At 43.7% G+C, this 17,765-nt stretch overlaps 1 protein-coding gene across 6 annotated transcripts in view; it reads left to right on the top strand.

Moving 5' to 3' along the window:
- Positions 1-16,140: 16,140 nt before the first annotated feature.
- The window catches only part of Inpp4b (inositol polyphosphate-4-phosphatase type II B), a 743,006-nt gene continuing 741,381 nt past the window's right edge, over positions 16,141-17,765 (top strand). For 4 of the 6 annotated variants that reach the window (XM_087593773.1, XM_087593768.1, XM_087593769.1 and 1 more), the window contains exon 1: positions 16,141-16,449. The gene's annotated coding sequence lies outside the window, so the exon portion shown is untranslated. 6 annotated transcript variants of the gene reach the window in all.

Below are 17,765 nucleotides of genomic sequence, written 5' to 3'. Positions count from 1 at the left end.
GAAGTGTGGCATGGCTCTAATGTAGCCACAGGCCATTCTGAGGTCATTGCTGGCACCAGCAGATGGGCCACAAGGGTATTTTTAATGACTTTTTTTATACAGGGTTTCTCTATGTAGTATTGGTTGTACAGAATCTCTCTGTAGACTAAGGTGGCCTCAAATTCAGAGATCTACCTGCCTCTGCCTCTTTAGTAAGCACTGCCTTTCAAGGTGTGCACCACAACACCTGGCTGAACCACACTTTTTATTGATATATAACATAATTGTTCCTCTTAAGGGCCCTACTGGGGCTTTCCTACTACACTAGATTTCTCTTCTAATTGATGCTCAAGCCTCCTAGTGCCCCTCTTCACCTAGGCAGCATACAGATATCAGGATCTAAGCTCTGGAGGATTCAGGTAAGAACAGTATACTGAAGAGTTAAATTTCAAAAAGTTAGTCACAAACAAAGTCCGGACATGCCTGAGGGAATTTGAGATAGGGCTCACCGGCCTGGCTATCAGCCCCTAAGGACACTGGCCATCTGGAGCCACCCCTTCCCCTTCCTTCACTCCCTAAAGATGAGTCATCCCCCTGCTGACCCTACCCACATTGCTGAGATGCTAGATTGCACATATTCTTTGCTGATGTAATTCCATGCCAAAAGTAACTGTGCACCATTTAAATCAGCCAATTGTGTGTAACCGCTCGAAATCCCCTGGCTTTCCCTATATAAACCCCTGTCTTTAGAGGCTCGTGGTTCGACTCCACTATCTCCTGCGTGAGATATGTGTCGGCCCAAGATCTCGTTAATAAAACTGCCTCTTGCTGTTACATCAAGATCGGCTACTCGTGTTTCCTGGGGCACGCCATCCCGAGACTGCAGATAGAGTCTCGCCAATTTGGGGTTCTTTCATATACAAGTTTTCATTTATCACATAGTTACATGTTCAGGATCTTCTTTAAGACTAAAATTTTCAAAAAAAATGAGAAAACTGGACTTTTTTTTTCCTTGCTGTGACCAAACTTTTATTTATTTATTTTTTTCATTAACTTGAGTATTTCTTATATACATTTCGAGTGTTATTCCCTTTCCCAGTATCCGGGAAAACATCCCCTTCTCCCCTCCCCTTCCTTATGGGTGTTCCCTTCCCAACCCTCCCCCCATGGCTGCCCTCCCCCCACCAGTCTAGTTCACTGGGGGTTCAGTCTTAGCAGTACCCAGGGCTTCCCCTTCCACTGGTGCTCTTACTAGGATATTCATTGCTACCTATGAGGTCAGAGTCCAGGGTCAGTCCATGTATAGTCTTTAGGTAGTGGCTTAGTCCCTGGAAGCTCTGGTTGCTTGGCATTGTTGTACATATGGGGTCTCGAGCCCCTTCAAGCTCTTCCAGTTCTTTCTCTGATTCCTTCAACGGGGGTCCTATTCTCAGTTCAGTGGTTTGCTGCTGGCATTCGCCTCTGTATTTGCTGTATTCTGGCTGTGTCTCTCAGGAGCAATCTACATCCGGCTCCTGTCGGTCTGCACTTCTTTGCTTCATCCATCTTGTCTAATTGGGTGGCTGTATATGTATGGGCCACATGTGGGGCAGGCTCTGAATGGGTGTTCCTTCAGTCTCTGTTTTAATCTTTGCCTCTCCCTTCCCTGCCAAGGGTATTCTTTTTCCTCATTTAAAGAAGTAGTGAAGCATTCACATTTTGATCATCCGTTTTGAGTTTCGTTTGTTCTAGGGATCTAGGGTAATTCAAGCATTTGGGCTAATAGCCACTTATCAATGAGTGCATACCATGTATGTCTTTCTGTGATTGGGTTAGCTCACTCAGGATGATATTTTCCAGTTCCAACCATTTGCCTACGAATTTCATAAACTCGTTGTTTTTGATAGCTGAGTAATATTCCATTGTGTAGATGTACCACATTTTCTGTATCCATTCCTCTGTTGAAGGGCATCTGGGTTCTTTCCAACTTCTGGCTATTATAAATAAGGCTGCGATGAACATAGTGGAGCACGTGTCTCTTTTATATGTTGAGGCATCTTTTGGGTATATACCCAAGAGAGGTATAGCTGGATCCTCAGGCAGTTCAATGTCCAATTTTCTGAGGAACCTCCAGACTGATTTCCAGAATGGTTTTACCAGTCTGCAATCCCACCAACAATGGAGGAGTGTTCCTGTTTCTCCACATCCTCGCCAGCATCTGCTGTCCCCTGAGTTTTTGATCTTAGCCATTCTCACTGGTGTGAGGTGAAATCTCAGGGTTGTTTTGATTTGCATTTCCCTTATGACTAAAGATGTCGAACATTTCTTTAGGTGTTTCTCAGCCATTCGGCATTCCTCAGCTGTGAATTCTTTGTTTAGCTCTGAACCCCATTTTTTAATAGGGTTATTTGTTTCCCTGCGGTCTAACTTCTTGAGTTCTTTGTATATTTTGGATATAAGGCCTCTATCTGTTGTAGGATTGGTAAAGATCTTTTCCCAATCTGTTGGTTGCTGTTTTGTCCTAACCACAGTGTCCTTTGCCTTACAGAAGCTTTGCAGTTTTATGAGATCCCATTTGTCGATTCTTGATCTTAGAGCATAAGCCATTGGTGTTTTGTTCAGGAAATTTTTTCCAGTGCCTATGTGTTCCAGATGCTTCCCTAGTTTTTCTTCTATTAGTTTGAGTGTGTCTGGTTTGATGTGGAGGTCCTTGATCCACTTGGACTTAAGCTTTGTACAGGGTGATAAGGATGGATCGATTTGCATTCTTCTACATGTTGCCCTCCAGTTGAACCAGCACCATTTGCTGAAAATGCTATCTTTTTTCCATTTGATGGTTTTGGCTCCTTTGTCAAAAATCAAGTGACCATAGGTGTGTGGGTTCATTTCTGGGTCTTCAATTCTATTCCATTGGTCTATCTGTCTGTCTCTGTACCAATACCATGCAGTTTTTATCACTATTGCTCTGTAATACTGCTTGAGTTCAGGGATAGTGATTCCCCCTGAAGTCCTTTTATTGTTGAGGATAGCTTTAGCTATCCTGGGTTTTTTGTTATTCCAGATGAATTTGCAAATTGTTCTGTCTAACTCTTTGAAGAATTGGATTGGTATTTTGATGGGGATTGCATTGAATCTGTAGATCGCTTTTGGTAAAATGGCCATTTTTACTATATTAATCCTGCCAATCCATGAGCATGGGAGATCTTTCCATCTTCTGAGGTCTTCTTCAATTTCCTTCTTCAGTGTCTTGAAGTTCTTATTGTACAGATCTTTTACTTGCTTGGTTAAAGTCACACCGAGGTACTTTATATTATTTGGGTCTATTATGAAGGGTGTCGTTTCCCTAATTTCTTTCTCGGCTTGTTTCTCTTTCGTATAGAGGAAGGCAACTGATTTATTTGAGTTAATTTTATACCCAGCCACTTTGCTGAAGTTGTTTATCAGCTTTAGTAGTTCTCTGGTGGAACTTTTGGGATCACTTAAATATACTATCATATCATCTGCAAATAGTGATATTTTGACTTCTTCTTTTCCGATCTGTATCCCCTTGACCTCCTTTTGTTGTCTGATTGCTCTGGCTAGAACTTCAAGAACTATATTGAATAAGTAGGGAGAGAGTGGGCAGCCTTGTCTAGTCCCTGATTTTAGTGGGATTGCTTCAAGTTTCTCTCCATTTAGTTTAATGTTAGCAACTGGTTTGCTGTATATGGCTTTTACTATGTTCAGGTATGGGCCTTGAATTCCTATTCTTTCCAGGACTTTTATCATGAAGGGGTGTTGAATTTTGTCAAATGCTTTCTCAGCATCTAATGAAATGATCATGTGGTTTTGTTCTTTCAGTTTGTTTATATAATGGATCACATTGATGGTTTTCCGTATATTAAACCATCCCTGCATGCCTGGGATGAAGCCTACTTGGTCATGGTGGATGATTGTTTTGATGTGCTCTTGGATTCGGTTTGCCAGAATTTTGTTGAGTATTTTTGCGTCGATATTCATAAGGGAAATTGGTCTGAAGTTCTCTTTCTTTGTTGTGTCTTTGTGTGGTTTAGGTATAAGAGTAATTGTGGCTTCGTAGAAGGTATTCGGTAGTGATCCATCTGTTTCAATTTTGTGGAATAGTTTGGATAATATTGGTATGAGGTCTTCTATGAAGGTCTGATAGAATTCTGCACTAAACCCGTTTGGACCTGGGCTCTTTTTGGTTGGGAGACCTTTAATGACTGCTTCTATTTCCTTAGGAGTTATGGGGTTATTTAACTGGTTTATCTGTTCCTGATTTAACTTCGGTACCTGGTATCTGTCTAGGAAATTGTCCATTTCCTGAAGATTTTCAAGTTTTGTTGAATACAGGTTTTTATAGTAAGATCTGATGATTTTTTGAATTTCCTCTGAATCTGTTGTTATGTCTCCCTTTTCATTTCTGATTTTGTTAATTTGGACGCACTCTCTGTGTCCTCTCGTTAGTCTGGCTAAGGGTTCATCTATCTTGTTGATTTTCTCAAAGAACCAACTTTTGGTTCTGTTGATTCTTTCTATGGTCCTTCTTGTTTCTACTTGGTTGATTTCCGCTCTGAATTTGATTATTTCCTGTCTTCTACTCCTCCTGGGTGTATTTGCTTCTTTTCGTTCTAGCACTTTTAGGTGTGCTGTCAAGCTGCTGACATATGCTCTTTCCTGTTTCTTTCTGCAGGCACTCAGCGCTATGAGTTTTCCTCTTAGCACAGCTTTCATTGTGTCCCATAAGTTTGGGTATGTTGTACCTTCATTTCCATTAAATTCTAAAAAATTTTTAATTTCTTTCTTTATTTCTTCCTTGACCATGTTATCATTGAGTAGAGCATTGTTCAATTTCCAAGTATATGTGGGCATTCTTCCTTGATTGTTATTTAAGACCAGTTTTAGGCCATGGTGGTCTGATAGCACGCATGGGATTATTTCTATATTTCTGTACCTGTTGAGGCCCGTTTTTTGACCAATTATATGGTCAATTTTGGAGAAAGTACCATGAGGAGCTGAGAAGAAGGTATATCCTTTTGCTTTAGGATAGAATGTTCTATAAATATCCGTTAAGTCCATTTGGCTCATGACTTCTCTTAGTCTGTCTACATCTCTGTTTAATTTCTGTTTCCATGATCTGTCCATTGATGAGAGTGGGGTGTTGAAATCTCCCACTATTATTGTGTGAGGTGCAATGTGTGTTTTGAGCTTTAGTAAGGTTTCTTTTACATATGTAGTTGCCCTTGTATTTGGGGCATAGATATTTAGGATTGAGAGTTCATCTTGGTGGATTTTTCTTTGACGAATATGAAGTGTCCTTCCTTATCTTTTTTGATGACTTTTAGTTGAAAATTGATTTTATTTGATATTAGAATGGCTACTCCAGCTTGCTTCTTCTGACCATTTGCTTGGAGAATTGTTTTCCAGCCTTTCACTCTGAGGTACTGTCTGTCTTTGTCTCTGAGGTGTGTTTCCTGTAGGCAGCAGAATGCAGGGTCCTCGTTGCGTATCCAGTTTGTTAATCTATGTCTTTTTATTGGGGAGTTGAGGCCATTGATGTTGAGAGATATTAAGGAATAGTGATTATTGCTTCCCGTTATATTCATATTTGGATGTGAGGTTATGTTTGTGTGCTTTCATTCTCTTTGTTTTGTTGCCAAGACGATTAGTTTCTTGCTTCTTCTAGGGTATAGCTTGCCTCCTTATGTTGGGCTTTACCATTTATTATCCTTTGTAGTGCTGGATTTGTAGAAAGATATTGTGTAAATTTGGTTTTGTCATGGAATATCTTGGTTTCTCCATCTATGTTAATTGAGAGTTTTGCAGGATACAGTAACCTGGGCTGGCATTTGTGTTCTCTTAGGGTCTGTATGACATCTGTCCAGGATCTTCTGGCCTTCATAGTTTCTGGCGAGAAGTCTGGTGTGATTCTGATAGGTCTGCCTTTATATGTTACTTGACCTTTTTCCCTTACTGCTTTTAATATTCTTTCTTTATTTTGTGCGTTTGGTGTTTTGACTATTATGTGACGGGAGGTGTTTCTTTTCTGGTCCAATCTATTTGGAGTTCTGTAGGCTTCTTGTATGCCTATGGGTATCTCTTTTTTTAGGTTAGGGAAGTTTTCTTCTATGATTTTGTTGAAGATATTTACTGGTCCTTTGACCTGGGAGTCTTCACTCTCTTCTATACCTATTATCCTTAGGTTTGATCTTCTCATTGAGTCCTGGATTTCCTGTATGTTTTGGACCAGTAGCTTTTTCTGCTTTACATTATCTTTGACAGTTGAGTCAATGATTTCTATGGAATCTTCTGCTCCTGAGATTCTCTCTTCCATCTCTTGTATTCTGTTGGTGAAGCTTGTATCTACAGCTCCTTGTCTCTTCTTTTGGTTTTCTATATCCAGGGTTATTTCCATGTGTTCTTTCTTGATTGCTTCTATTTCCATTTTTAATTCCTTCAACTGTTTGATTGTGTTTTCCTGGAATTTTTTCAGGGATTTTTGTGACTCCTCTCTATGGGCTTCTACTTGTTTATTTATGATTTCCTGATATTCTTTCAGGGATTTTTGTGTCTCCTCTCTATGGGCTTCTACTTGTTTATTTATGTTTTCCTGGAATTCTTTCAGGCATTTTTTCGATTCCTTTCTGTAGGCTTCTACTTGTTTATTAATGTTTTCCTGTGTTTCTCTAAGGGAGTTCTTCACGTCTTTCTTGAAGTCCTCCAGCATCATGATCAAATATGATTTTGAAACTAGATTTTGCTTTTCTGGTGTGTTTGGACATTCCATGTTTGTTTTGGTGGGAGAATTGGGCTCCGATGATGCCATGTAGTCTTGGTTTCTGTTGCTTGGGTTCCTGCGCTTGCCTCTCGCCATCAGATTATCTCTAGTGTAACTTTGTTCTGCTATTTCTGACAGTGGCTAGACTGTCCTATAAGCCTGTGTGTCAGGAGTGCTGTAGACCTGTTTTCCTGTTTTCTTTCAGCCAGTTATGGGGACAGAGTGTTCTGCTTTCGGGCGTGTAGTTTTTCCTCTCTACAGGTCTTCAGCTGTTCCTGTGGGCCTGTGTCTTGAGTTCACCAGGCAGGTCACTTGCAGCATACAAGTTGGTCTTACCTGTGGTCCCGAGGCTCAAGTTCGCTCTCGGGGTGCTGCCCACGGGCTCTCTGTGGCGGCAGCAACCAGGAAGACCTGTGCCGCCCCTTCTGGGAGCTTCAGTGCTCCAGGGTTCCAGATGGCCTTTGGTGTTTTCCTCTGGCGTCCGAGATGTGTGTGCAGAGAGCAGTCTCTTCTGGTTTCCCAGGCTTGTCTGCCTTTCTGACGGTTTAGCTCTCCCTCCCACGGGATTTGGGTGCAGAGAACTGTTTATCCGGTCTGTTTCCTTCAGGTTCCGGCGGTGTCTCAGGCAGTGGTCCTGCTGCTCCTAGGCCCTCCCACACGGGAGCCCAGAGGCCTTATACAGTTTCTTCTTGGGCCAGGGATGTGGGCAGGGGTGGGCAGTGTTGGTGGTCTCTTCTGCTCTGCAGCCTCAGGAGTGCCCATCTGACCAGGCGGTGAGGTCTCTTTCCCACGGGGTCTGGGAGCAGAGTTATTTTAATTTTGAAAACTGGACTTTTATCTCTGGGTTTTCGTCACAAGAAGCAAGATTCATATTATATTCCTTTGACTCTGAAGTTCAATGCTGTGTTTATAGATTATGGGTATATTGTACTCCTTTCCAGTAGCTAAGACTATTTAAAAACAGAGCTTTCATCAGGGTTACTGGGTAAAAAGGAGACCAAGAGGTCCTTTACTTCATATGATTGGTGTCATTTAAGAAAAAACTAAAGTATAAGATTCCATGAAAGATGCCCAGAGAAGTGGAATCTCCAAGCCAAGGAAAGGTACCAAAGAAATCAAGGTCCAGATTCCTTGATCTTAGAGTTCCATTGTCTAGAACTCTGAAAGAAACGTTCCCTTGTATAATCCATCCAGTTTCCTGTTGTCTTGCAGCAGCCCTAGAAAACAAAGACAGCCATCTTGTATATAGTTTCCATCTTTCTGGGGCCTCAGTGTTCGGTCCCTTCTTACAGCCCAGAGTGCAGTGAGCAGGGACTGGTTCTCGTATAGTCAGTTATGACATCCCTGCACAGTGGAGCACACTGATTGGTTCTCATGCCGTCACACATACACTTCCTGGCATTTTGAATGCTTTGTTCAAGTTGTCTTTTGCTTCTTTCCTTTTCAAGGGGGGATGATTGAGAGAACATAAAAATCAGTATAGAGCTTATAATTCTATAACTCAAGTAAAAATGCCAACCATCACCCCACTGTCAATGTGTGCATACACTCAGGGGTCAGCTATTTTTAACCCTCTGGAGAATAAGTCTACAGATCTCTTCAAATCCCCAAATGTGTTTATGACCATAAGAATATTAGTATCTACCATCCAATTATATTTGAAATATGATTGAATTTGAAATATGTAATTTACATGCGATTCTAGAAAATATTATGCAAAGTGAGAGCAGAATATTTATCTTCAATAAATGTAAAATCATATTACACTCGCTTCATTTTAAAAACATCTCTTATCTAATTTACCATGGAAAAGAAAAAAGTAAACTGTCTGTAAAAATTCTAATTTCTTCTTCAAGCTTACCCAGGAGGGAGTCCCACATCAGGAGATTACAAAATGCGATTTCTCCTGGGACAAGTCACCCTAGTGCCATCAACAATGGTGAGAAGCATCCTAGATCATTCCTTGCTCATACAAGCAGAGTCACTTTCACAGAAGGACCCTGGCACTCTCCTGGCTGTTCTTCTCCACTTCCTACTTCCTGTTGTGACAATGTTCAAGAAAGCAGAAGGAAGAGAAGCTAGTAGCAGAAGGACAAATCCTGTCCTCTCATAGGGCAATTCACATACCTTCCCTTCTAATCCAGTCCGCTGCTCCCACCCATCTCGTTGCTATTGTCCTTGCTTGACTTGGTAACCTGACTACTATCCTTGGTTGAATGGATTAGGGACTGTGGCAATCATAGTGCTTCAGTGTGAATTGGCAATTGACCCATAAATCATGAATTTCAAGGGATATTGGTAGCCATGTAGCAATACATATCAAGAAGCAGAGAAACTCTGTGGAAACAAAGAAGGGGGCAGTACTGAAGCAGAGAATGAAATGGGAAGGAAGTCCCTATGGAATATCTGTTTTCAGTTTTCCAAAGCCTAGCTCCATTCTGTTAATGGCTTCCATGAGATAGTCAACTTATTTTAGAATAATTCATCCTCTTTGCTTAAGTTAGGCCAAGTTTTTATTTCTAACAACATTGTTTTTGACTTAAGTACACATTCAAAAGAGTATCTAAGTATACAAATTACAAAATTTAATTTACAATGTTAACTTTAAAAATTTGGGGAAAAACCACTCCTATAGACAAATGACAAATGGACCAAGAAAGGAATCAGGGAAATAAAACTTTTCAAAAAAATTCCAAATAATATAAAATATCTTGGAGTAATTCTAACCAAACAAGTGAAAGACTTGTGTGACAAAAATGTCAAGTCTTTGAAGAAAGAAACTGAAGATGTCAGAAGATGGAAAGATCTCCAATGCTCATGGATTGGCAGTATTAACATATTAGAAATGAGCATCCTACCGAAAGCAATCTACATATTCAGTGCAATTCCCATCAAAATCCCAACACAGTCTATAGACTTTAAAAAGACAGTTCTCACTCTCTTTGCTCTTGCTTTTACTCTTCCCTTCCCTTCCCTTCCCTTCCCTTCCCTTCTCTTCTCTTCTCTTCTCTTCTCTTCTCTTCTCTTCTCTTCTCTTCTCTTCTCTTCTCTTCTCTTCTCTTCCCTTTGTTCCCTTGCCCTCTTCCCCTCTGTCCCTGCCTCTTCTCTCCCTATCCTCCCCTTCTCTCCACATGCTCATGGCTGGCTTTTACTTCTCCCCTCTTCTACTTTTCTTCCCTCAGTAAACCTCTCCACATGGAAAAAAAGACAGTTCTCAACTTGATAAGGAAAAACAAAACAAAACAAAAACCCAGGATAGCTAAAACAATCCTGAACAGCCCCCAAAATTGCTAGAGGTAGTTGATTTTAAGTTGTATTGCAAAGATATAGTATTAAAGGTCACATGGTATTGGCATAAAACTGACATGTTGATCAATGGAATTAAACTGAAGACCCAGATATAAATACACACACATATGAACTCTTGGTGATCTTTGATAACGAAGCCAGAAACACCCACTGGAAAAAGACAGCATCTTCATCAAACGGTACTCGTCAAACTGGCAGTCTGCATGCAGAGGAATGCATCACCCAGAATCAAACTCAAGTCTAAATTGACCAAAGACTTCAACACAAACCAGATACACTGAACGTGACAGAGGAGAAAGTGAGAAATACCCTTGAATGTATTGGTACAGGAGATGACTTTCTCACCAGAACACAGAAAGCACTAAGATAAAGTTAATAAATGGAACCTCCTGAGACTGAAAGGCAAAAGATACTGTCAAATTGGACAAAGCAGCAGTCCACAGAATAGGAAAAGATTTCACTCATATAGAGGTTTATTATTTAAAATATACAAAGAACTAAAAAAAAACTCTAACATGAAAAACCAAATAATGCAATTAAAAATGGAGTACAGATCTAAACAGAATTCTCAATAGAGGAATCTCAAATGGCCAAGAAACACTTAAAGGAATGTTCGATGTCCTTAGCCATTGGGAAATGCAAATCAAAACTACTCTGAGATCCCGTCTTATATCTGTCAGAATGGCTACGATCAATAACACATAGCACTGATGGTTCATGCTGGTGAGGGTGCAGAGCAAGGAGGACATTTGTCATTTCTGATGGGAGTGCAAACTCCTAAAACCATGAGGGAAATCAGTATGGCAGTTCCTGAGAAAGTTGGGAACTGATCTACCTCAGGACTCTGCTGTACCAGTCTTGGGAATATACCCAAAGCATGCTTCCTCCTACCACACATAAGGACACTTGCCCAACCATATTCATTACATTTATTCATAACAACCAGAAACTGGAAACAACCTAGATGTCCCCAAGAGAAAAATGAGTAAGAAAATGGGGTATGTTTACACAATGGAATTATTACTCAACTGTTAAAAGCAATGGCGTCACGAATATGGCAGGCAAGTGGACGGAACTAGAAAAATTACCCTGAGTGAGGAAGATAAATATGGTATGTATTCACTTATAAGGGGATATTAGCCATTAAGAAAATGATAACCACGCTATATAATGGACCCAGAGAAGTCAGGTAAACAGGAGAACACTAGCAGGGGATACATGGCTGTTAAAATAATTTTTAAATCCATTTTTTCTTTCCAGCCCTGGCTCTGGAAATGACAACTTTGAGACTAATTATTTATTATCAAATGCCCAGGCAACAAGGGTTTGGCTCATACCCTGTCCAGTTCCTAACTTACTTAACCCATGTCTACCACGTGGTTAGCTGCGTCTCTTTCAGTCCCGACCGGCTTCTTTCTTCACATCCCTCTCCTCACATTCCTTAGCATGTTCCTGAGTTAACTGCTGCTTCCTGCTAGTTTACTTCTGTCTCCCTGACCAGTCCTTCTCTGCTCTCTCAAATCTTTCCCCGATTCCTCTTTTATTCTCTAGATGTCTCCCAGAATCCTATTTCCTACTTCAGCTCATTGGCCATCAGCAGTTTTATTGACTGATGGTGTTTATAAGAGATTCTCTCTACACACAGATCCCCCAGAGAAATAGAGTAGATATAAGGGCAGACTGGAAACAGGTAGGGTTGTGTGCAGGTTGCTGGAGATCAGGCAGCTGTGGATGGGGTGGAGGGAGCGATTTCGGAGAGAAATGGCTAGGATTGGGAGGGCTTTGGGGCAGATGGTGTGAAAATGAGTGCAGTGGAAGCTTCCTAGACTGTGAAGATGATCCTAATGAGGAGGCCTAGCAATGGGTGTTATGGGATCTCAATTGGCCACCTTTTGCACCTAGGCAAAGCTTCCCTTGGTGAGACTAGAGTGCATTCAATTGAGTGGTTGGCTAAGAGGATCCCATGGGAATGCCCAAATGGTCCAGACTATTGCTAAGACAAAAGGCTGCTCTCCACAAACTGACAGCAGGGCTCCATTGCTGAAGACAGCACCCACACAACTCATTCAACATGGAGAAGTCAAGCTGGTATGTATATGGAACCCCCACTCCTATGTTCTAGTCTGTTTGGTATGGGAAAGTTCTCTGCAGGTTACTGAAAATGTACACTAATTCAGTCACAGAAACTTTGACCTATAATCTGTCCTGCGTATGTATGTATGTATGTATGTATGTATGTATGTATGTATGTATGTATGTATGCATGCATGTATGTATGCATGTATGTGTGTATTATGTACACATATATAACTTGTGGGAGTAGCCAATCAATTTCTGATTTGATCTATGACCCACCTCATGGAAAGAACTCATACCTAACACAGCTCAAGTGACTGAGAACCAAAATCTAAACAGCGTAGAGATCTGAGGGGAACCTCAAAGACTACCGGAAATGATTACTAAGGATATTCTGCTATACTTGTAGATAAATACCTTACCCGGTCAGAGGCTGCCTCTGGCAGCATATGGGAAGAGATGCAGAGACCCGCAGTCAGACATTATGCAGAGAAGAGTCTAAATCGGAGGTCTCCTTCGGATCCCTCCCCTTAGAGACAGAAAGATTGTAAGAGGCAGAGAGCATGCCTCTTGGAGAAAAGGCCCTTGGAATCAACTAAGTAAGGCACATAGGAGCTCCCAGACCGAAGCAGCAAGCACAGGGCTTACACAGGCCTGCAGTAGTCTTTTGAATATGTATTATAGTTATTAGCTTAGTGTTTTAAGGGACTCCTGAGTCCCTGCTCTTGGGACTCTTTTCCTCCTGTTGGGTCGCTGTGTCCAAGTTTGATATCATAGTTTTTGCTTCATATTACTTATTTCATTTCGTCATGTTTGGTGGTTGTCTCTCGGAAGCCTATTCTTTCCTAATGAGAGACAGACAGGGAGTAGATACAGTGGGGAGGAGCTGTGGGGAAGAGCTGAGAGGAGTAGAGAGAGGGTAAACTATAACCAGGACATATTGTTTGAGAAAAAAATCTATTTTCAGTACAAGAAAAAAGTGGGCAAAACCAAAGACTTGCTTTGCTGTGTATTGTAAAGGTAAATGGACAATTATGGTTAGGGACAAAGTCTGATGCCACCCATGGTGCCTGCCGTATTTCAGAAGAAACTTGGAATAATGAATCGTTAGAGTACAGATGCTCACAGATGGCCTCTCTAAAGATAATATATGAATGAAAAGTGAGCGAACCACCTTACTGCATAGGAGGTGCGACACCAGTCATGGCCCCTGGCTTGATTTTATTGCTTTGGAGAGCATATTCTCTCCTGGGAATCACCTTTAACTTTTGGATATACAAAGGTGCTTCGAAAGGAAATGAGAAAATAGTCTGGCCTTCTCTGGCAAATGGAGTTGCATTTCAGGAGCACAAATGGCCCAAACTCCAAGGCTTGTGAGAGCAGAGGCTGAGTGAGTTTAAACCAGAGAAACACCGGAATCTTCCAGACCTGAACAGGGAAAGTGCCACCAAATAACCAAAACAGGTACATAGCAGGCTGGTGGGAACCATCCAAACACTGTGTGGTGCACAGGTCTGGTAGAATGTCCCCCTCTTTTTATTTTAAACTTTCTAGTTGATATACATAGAAATGCCACATCCTTCTGTGAAGGAGATTGGCAGAACGACCTGTGTCTGAACTTTGATCACACTGGGGCTTGTGAGGGGCATCTCACTTTGAGTGTTCCTGTCCAGTCAGTAACTCGGCTTGTCAACTCTATTTTACAGGGAACAGTTTACTGGTTCTGACACTTCTATGGCAGCTTCTAACTGTGTTGTCTAAGAGCTCCATCTTCATTTTGCACTTAAGTTTTTCTTTCTTCTGAAGCCAGAGAACAGACGCATTAGTGGTAGTTCTAGTGAGGCGAAGCTCTGGAGCTCTGGTTTCAGTGTCTTCCATTCTGTGTATTTTTGTGGCTGAACGACTGCCAGTGGATGAGCTGCACCATCTTTCCAGAGATTGCATGAACATGGCTGACAACTGAATGTGTTACAGGCACATGGCAACTCTTCAAGAGTGACTCACAACCTGACAGGGTCTGATGGACAAGTTGGTCCTCAGAATTCCACTTTCCCCCCTTCAGTTCAGCTGTGATGGCTGAGCAGAACAGAAATGAACTGGGTTCTAGAGTGAGAGGAAGCCAATACAGCTTCTGCCTCACAGGCGTTGTCGAGTCAGCCTTTAGACATTTCTGGGAACTATGGTGTGTTCAATACTACCCTAATCTCTGGGACTGTAGACACTAAACAAAATATCTGAAAGCCAAACTAAACCAATCAAACATCCAACCAAACCAAACCAAACTAACCAATTCAACTAACCAAACCTAACCAAACAACTGGCCAACCCAAACCAATCAATCAAACAACCAAACCAGCCAAACAAACCAACCAACCAACCAACTAACCAACCAACCAACAAACCAATCCAATGAACTAACTAACCAAACCAGCCAAGCAACCAACCAACCAGACTAACCTAACCAACCTACCAACCAGCTAACCAACTAACCAAACAACTAAACCAACCCACTAACCAAAATAATCACCCAAACCAGCCAACCAACAACCAACCAAATGAACTAATCAACCAAACCAGCCAACTGACCAAAGGAATCATCCCAACCAACTTACCAACCAGCCAACTAACCAAATTAACCATCTAAACCAGCTAACCAACCAACTTAACCAACCAATCAAACAAGCAACCTAACCAATCAACCCACTCACCCATCAACCAATCTACCCACCTACCCAAACCAGCCAACCAACGCAAACCAGCTAACCAACCTAATCAACCAAAGGAAACAACCAAAGACACACCCCCACTAACTCTACCTCCCCCCACTCTCTCTCCCGTCAGTCACCAAACAAAGTCTCTGCCCTCATCATCAAAGATAATATCTAGTAGCAAATACTTGGGAAGTAAATGGATGACTAGATTCAGGCCGTGACAGCAGGGGTGACAGCTGGGGGCAGACACAGCTTCCCATTTTGTAATACTGTAATACTGTTAAGCACTGCCTTAACCCAAATTGATTTCATTGACTTTAAGATTCCAGGCTCTTTGTCTGACAAATGTCACACTTGTGTACAAGCGTTTGTACTTTATTTAGAATGCCAGTTTAAAGGGTTGCAAGGGAAAAAAAGGACCAGTGTGCTCTAAGGTAAGCTCTAAGGATTACCTCTGAGCAGAGTGGTCAAAGCCTCTCCAAGAAAGCCGCCAGGTGGCACCTGTAAGGCGCAGATGGGGACAGCCATTGCCCCACCCCCATAGCCCGGACTATCCAGGCTACCCCTCACCCCGCGGGCTTGTTCGCGAGGAAGTGGGGGAGTTTCAGTCTCTTTCCAGACAGCGTGATTACACACCCAAATTTTCTGACACCTCAAACACACCGAGGGCGGATTGTCTCCACACAACCAGGCTGTCAAAGGCACGAGCCGAGCCGGTGGTTGGGAGCACTCACCACTCTGCAAGGTGGGGAGTGGCTGTGGGCTGCCCCTGTGCCCGGGTCTGCTCAGCCCGGGTCTAGAGAGAAACACTGGCAAGGGAGAAGCAGTTCTCAGGACCGTGACACGCAGAAGTCACCAGAACATGGGACAGAGCTTCACAGTCCTATAACGCCTTAATCCTCCTCCGGGGACAGTCAGTAGGAACCAGTCTGAGCCACCTTCGCTTGTCCTTTTACATTTCCCCCTTTGCAGCCGCTTCTCCTGGCCGAGTCGCACTGTGTCTGCCTTGGGACATCCCCCGTTTCGCCCCCGTGATCCCGCACCCCAGGGTGGGCAGCTGCCCCTAGAGACAGCACAGTCTGAGTGGCGGGTATCAGTAAACAGAACCAGCGTGTTGTGGTCATTTCGAGCTGTGCGGTCAGGCTACCAACTCCATCTGTGGCAGGGGGACTAGCTGCACCGGTTGCGAGACTGCCGCTGCTCCTCTTTGGTGGCTGGTTGGTGACATTGGGAGGAGACCGCTCAGAGGGAGTGAGCCAACGACGACGAGGAAGAGAGGCAGGGCGTTGGGGGTGGGGACGTGGCGACAGTGCCAGGGGGCGTGTGAGCTGCGGGCGAGGAGCAACTTCTCCCGAGCGGGCGCGCGCTGCGGGGCGGCGGGCGGAGCGTGAGCTGCCAGCCCGGAGCCCGGAGCGGGGAGCCGGGAGCCGGGAGGCTCGGTCGGCGCCCTGCACGCAACCATCCTCCGGGTTCCCAGCCCCGGGTGCTGAGCTCGCCGCTATAAATAGCAGGTTACAGCTTCTGCTTGGGCGCACTCGCTCTCACTGGAGAAGGCTGGAAAGTCAACCTGAAAAGTGTCTGCCGCTGCTATCGCCCCCTACTCAGCCTCTGCAAGAGGTAACATCCTGCCTGGGATCCTGGGGCTCCCGGGAGGGAATTTTGCAGGGTGCGGCGGGTGAGGATGGGTGAATCCTGAGGCTGTGGTCTCACGCTTCGGAGAGCTCGGGGTGGTGGTGGTGGGGAGTACGTCCTGCCTGAGAGGCAGCTGGTATGTTTCTTATCAAGTTTCCCAGCTTGCAGCCACTATGGTCCCTTCAGCCTTGCCTCCCCCAGGGGGGGTGGCTTCTGGGGGTACCCCTGTGACCCTGATTACTATCTAGTGGAGCTTGCTCGGTCTGGCTCTGTGAACACACACACACACACACACACACACGCTCTGGCCCAGCTGACCTACCCAGGTTATGACCCCCTGAGCGGTCCTTAAAAGATGCTGCAGGGACAGGGAGTACTTAGAGGCTGCTTCTCAACCCTAGTCCCAGCCATGCTTATTTCAAAGGAAGTGGTCCTGGTCCTTAGGACTTGGAAGGGATGCTGGGGTCGCAGTTGACTAAAGAGCTAGACATGGCCATCTCTAGCCCCACCTTCAGCAACTCTTGCCCACCCCACCGTCTACCCCCTCCCCAAGCCAGGCCTGTTCCCCTTAGGCTACCTTCATGTTCTCTCTCCTTGCCCCAAAGAGGAGTCAAGGAGTTAGAAAATCGGGGTCTCAAAGTAAAAGTGGGTGGTGAGAGGATCACCTGGAGTCTCCAATTGACACTGCAGCCTCCTCCTGGCCCCTCTGGCAGGGCAAGGAGCCTGAGTAAACCCAGGAGCCCGTTTCTAGTATGGACTTTGAGGATTGCAAACAGCTAGTTCTAGGTGATGCCTGCGAGAACCAGAAGCAAACACCTGGGTTCGCCCCTCTGGGGAGGTGGTTTCTGCCCTGAGGACACCCAGTGATTTCTGTTTGGAGACAGAAGCTCTCTAGGTGAGGATGTGCATACTGATGAGTTAGTTGCAACCACACAAAACTTACTGGAAAAACCCAGAGGAGAGCAAGGCGGCAGTTGCTGTTAGGGGACCGAGGTTTCTTAAGGGCAAGAACACTCAGTTGATTTTGTGGTTCCAGCAGCACCAACTTAACCAGGGAAACCCTGCAGGACACTACCACACTGGTGTTTATGATGTCGAATGCCTTCTCTGTTTATCTTACTTTATGTTGTTCCCTCTCCTGATCCCAGCTTCCTCGCTCTTTCTAAAATGACATTTGAGGTCATTATGTGGGTAATACGTTTTGCTTACATTTCCCCTCAGTATGAAAGAAGTTATTTATAAATGTGTAGCTCTATAAAATACATGAACGTGCAGAAGACAGGGATGAATTCATCTCCTGT

This window comes from Rattus norvegicus, chromosome 19, assembly GCF_021556685.1.
Source record: "Rattus norvegicus strain SHRSP/BbbUtx chromosome 19, alternate assembly SHRSP_T2T, whole genome shotgun sequence".
Lineage (NCBI taxonomy): Eukaryota > Metazoa > Chordata > Mammalia > Rodentia > Muridae > Rattus > Rattus norvegicus.
The sequence above is the reverse complement of the archived record's forward strand: the minus strand, read 5'-3'. Positions and strand labels throughout refer to the sequence as shown.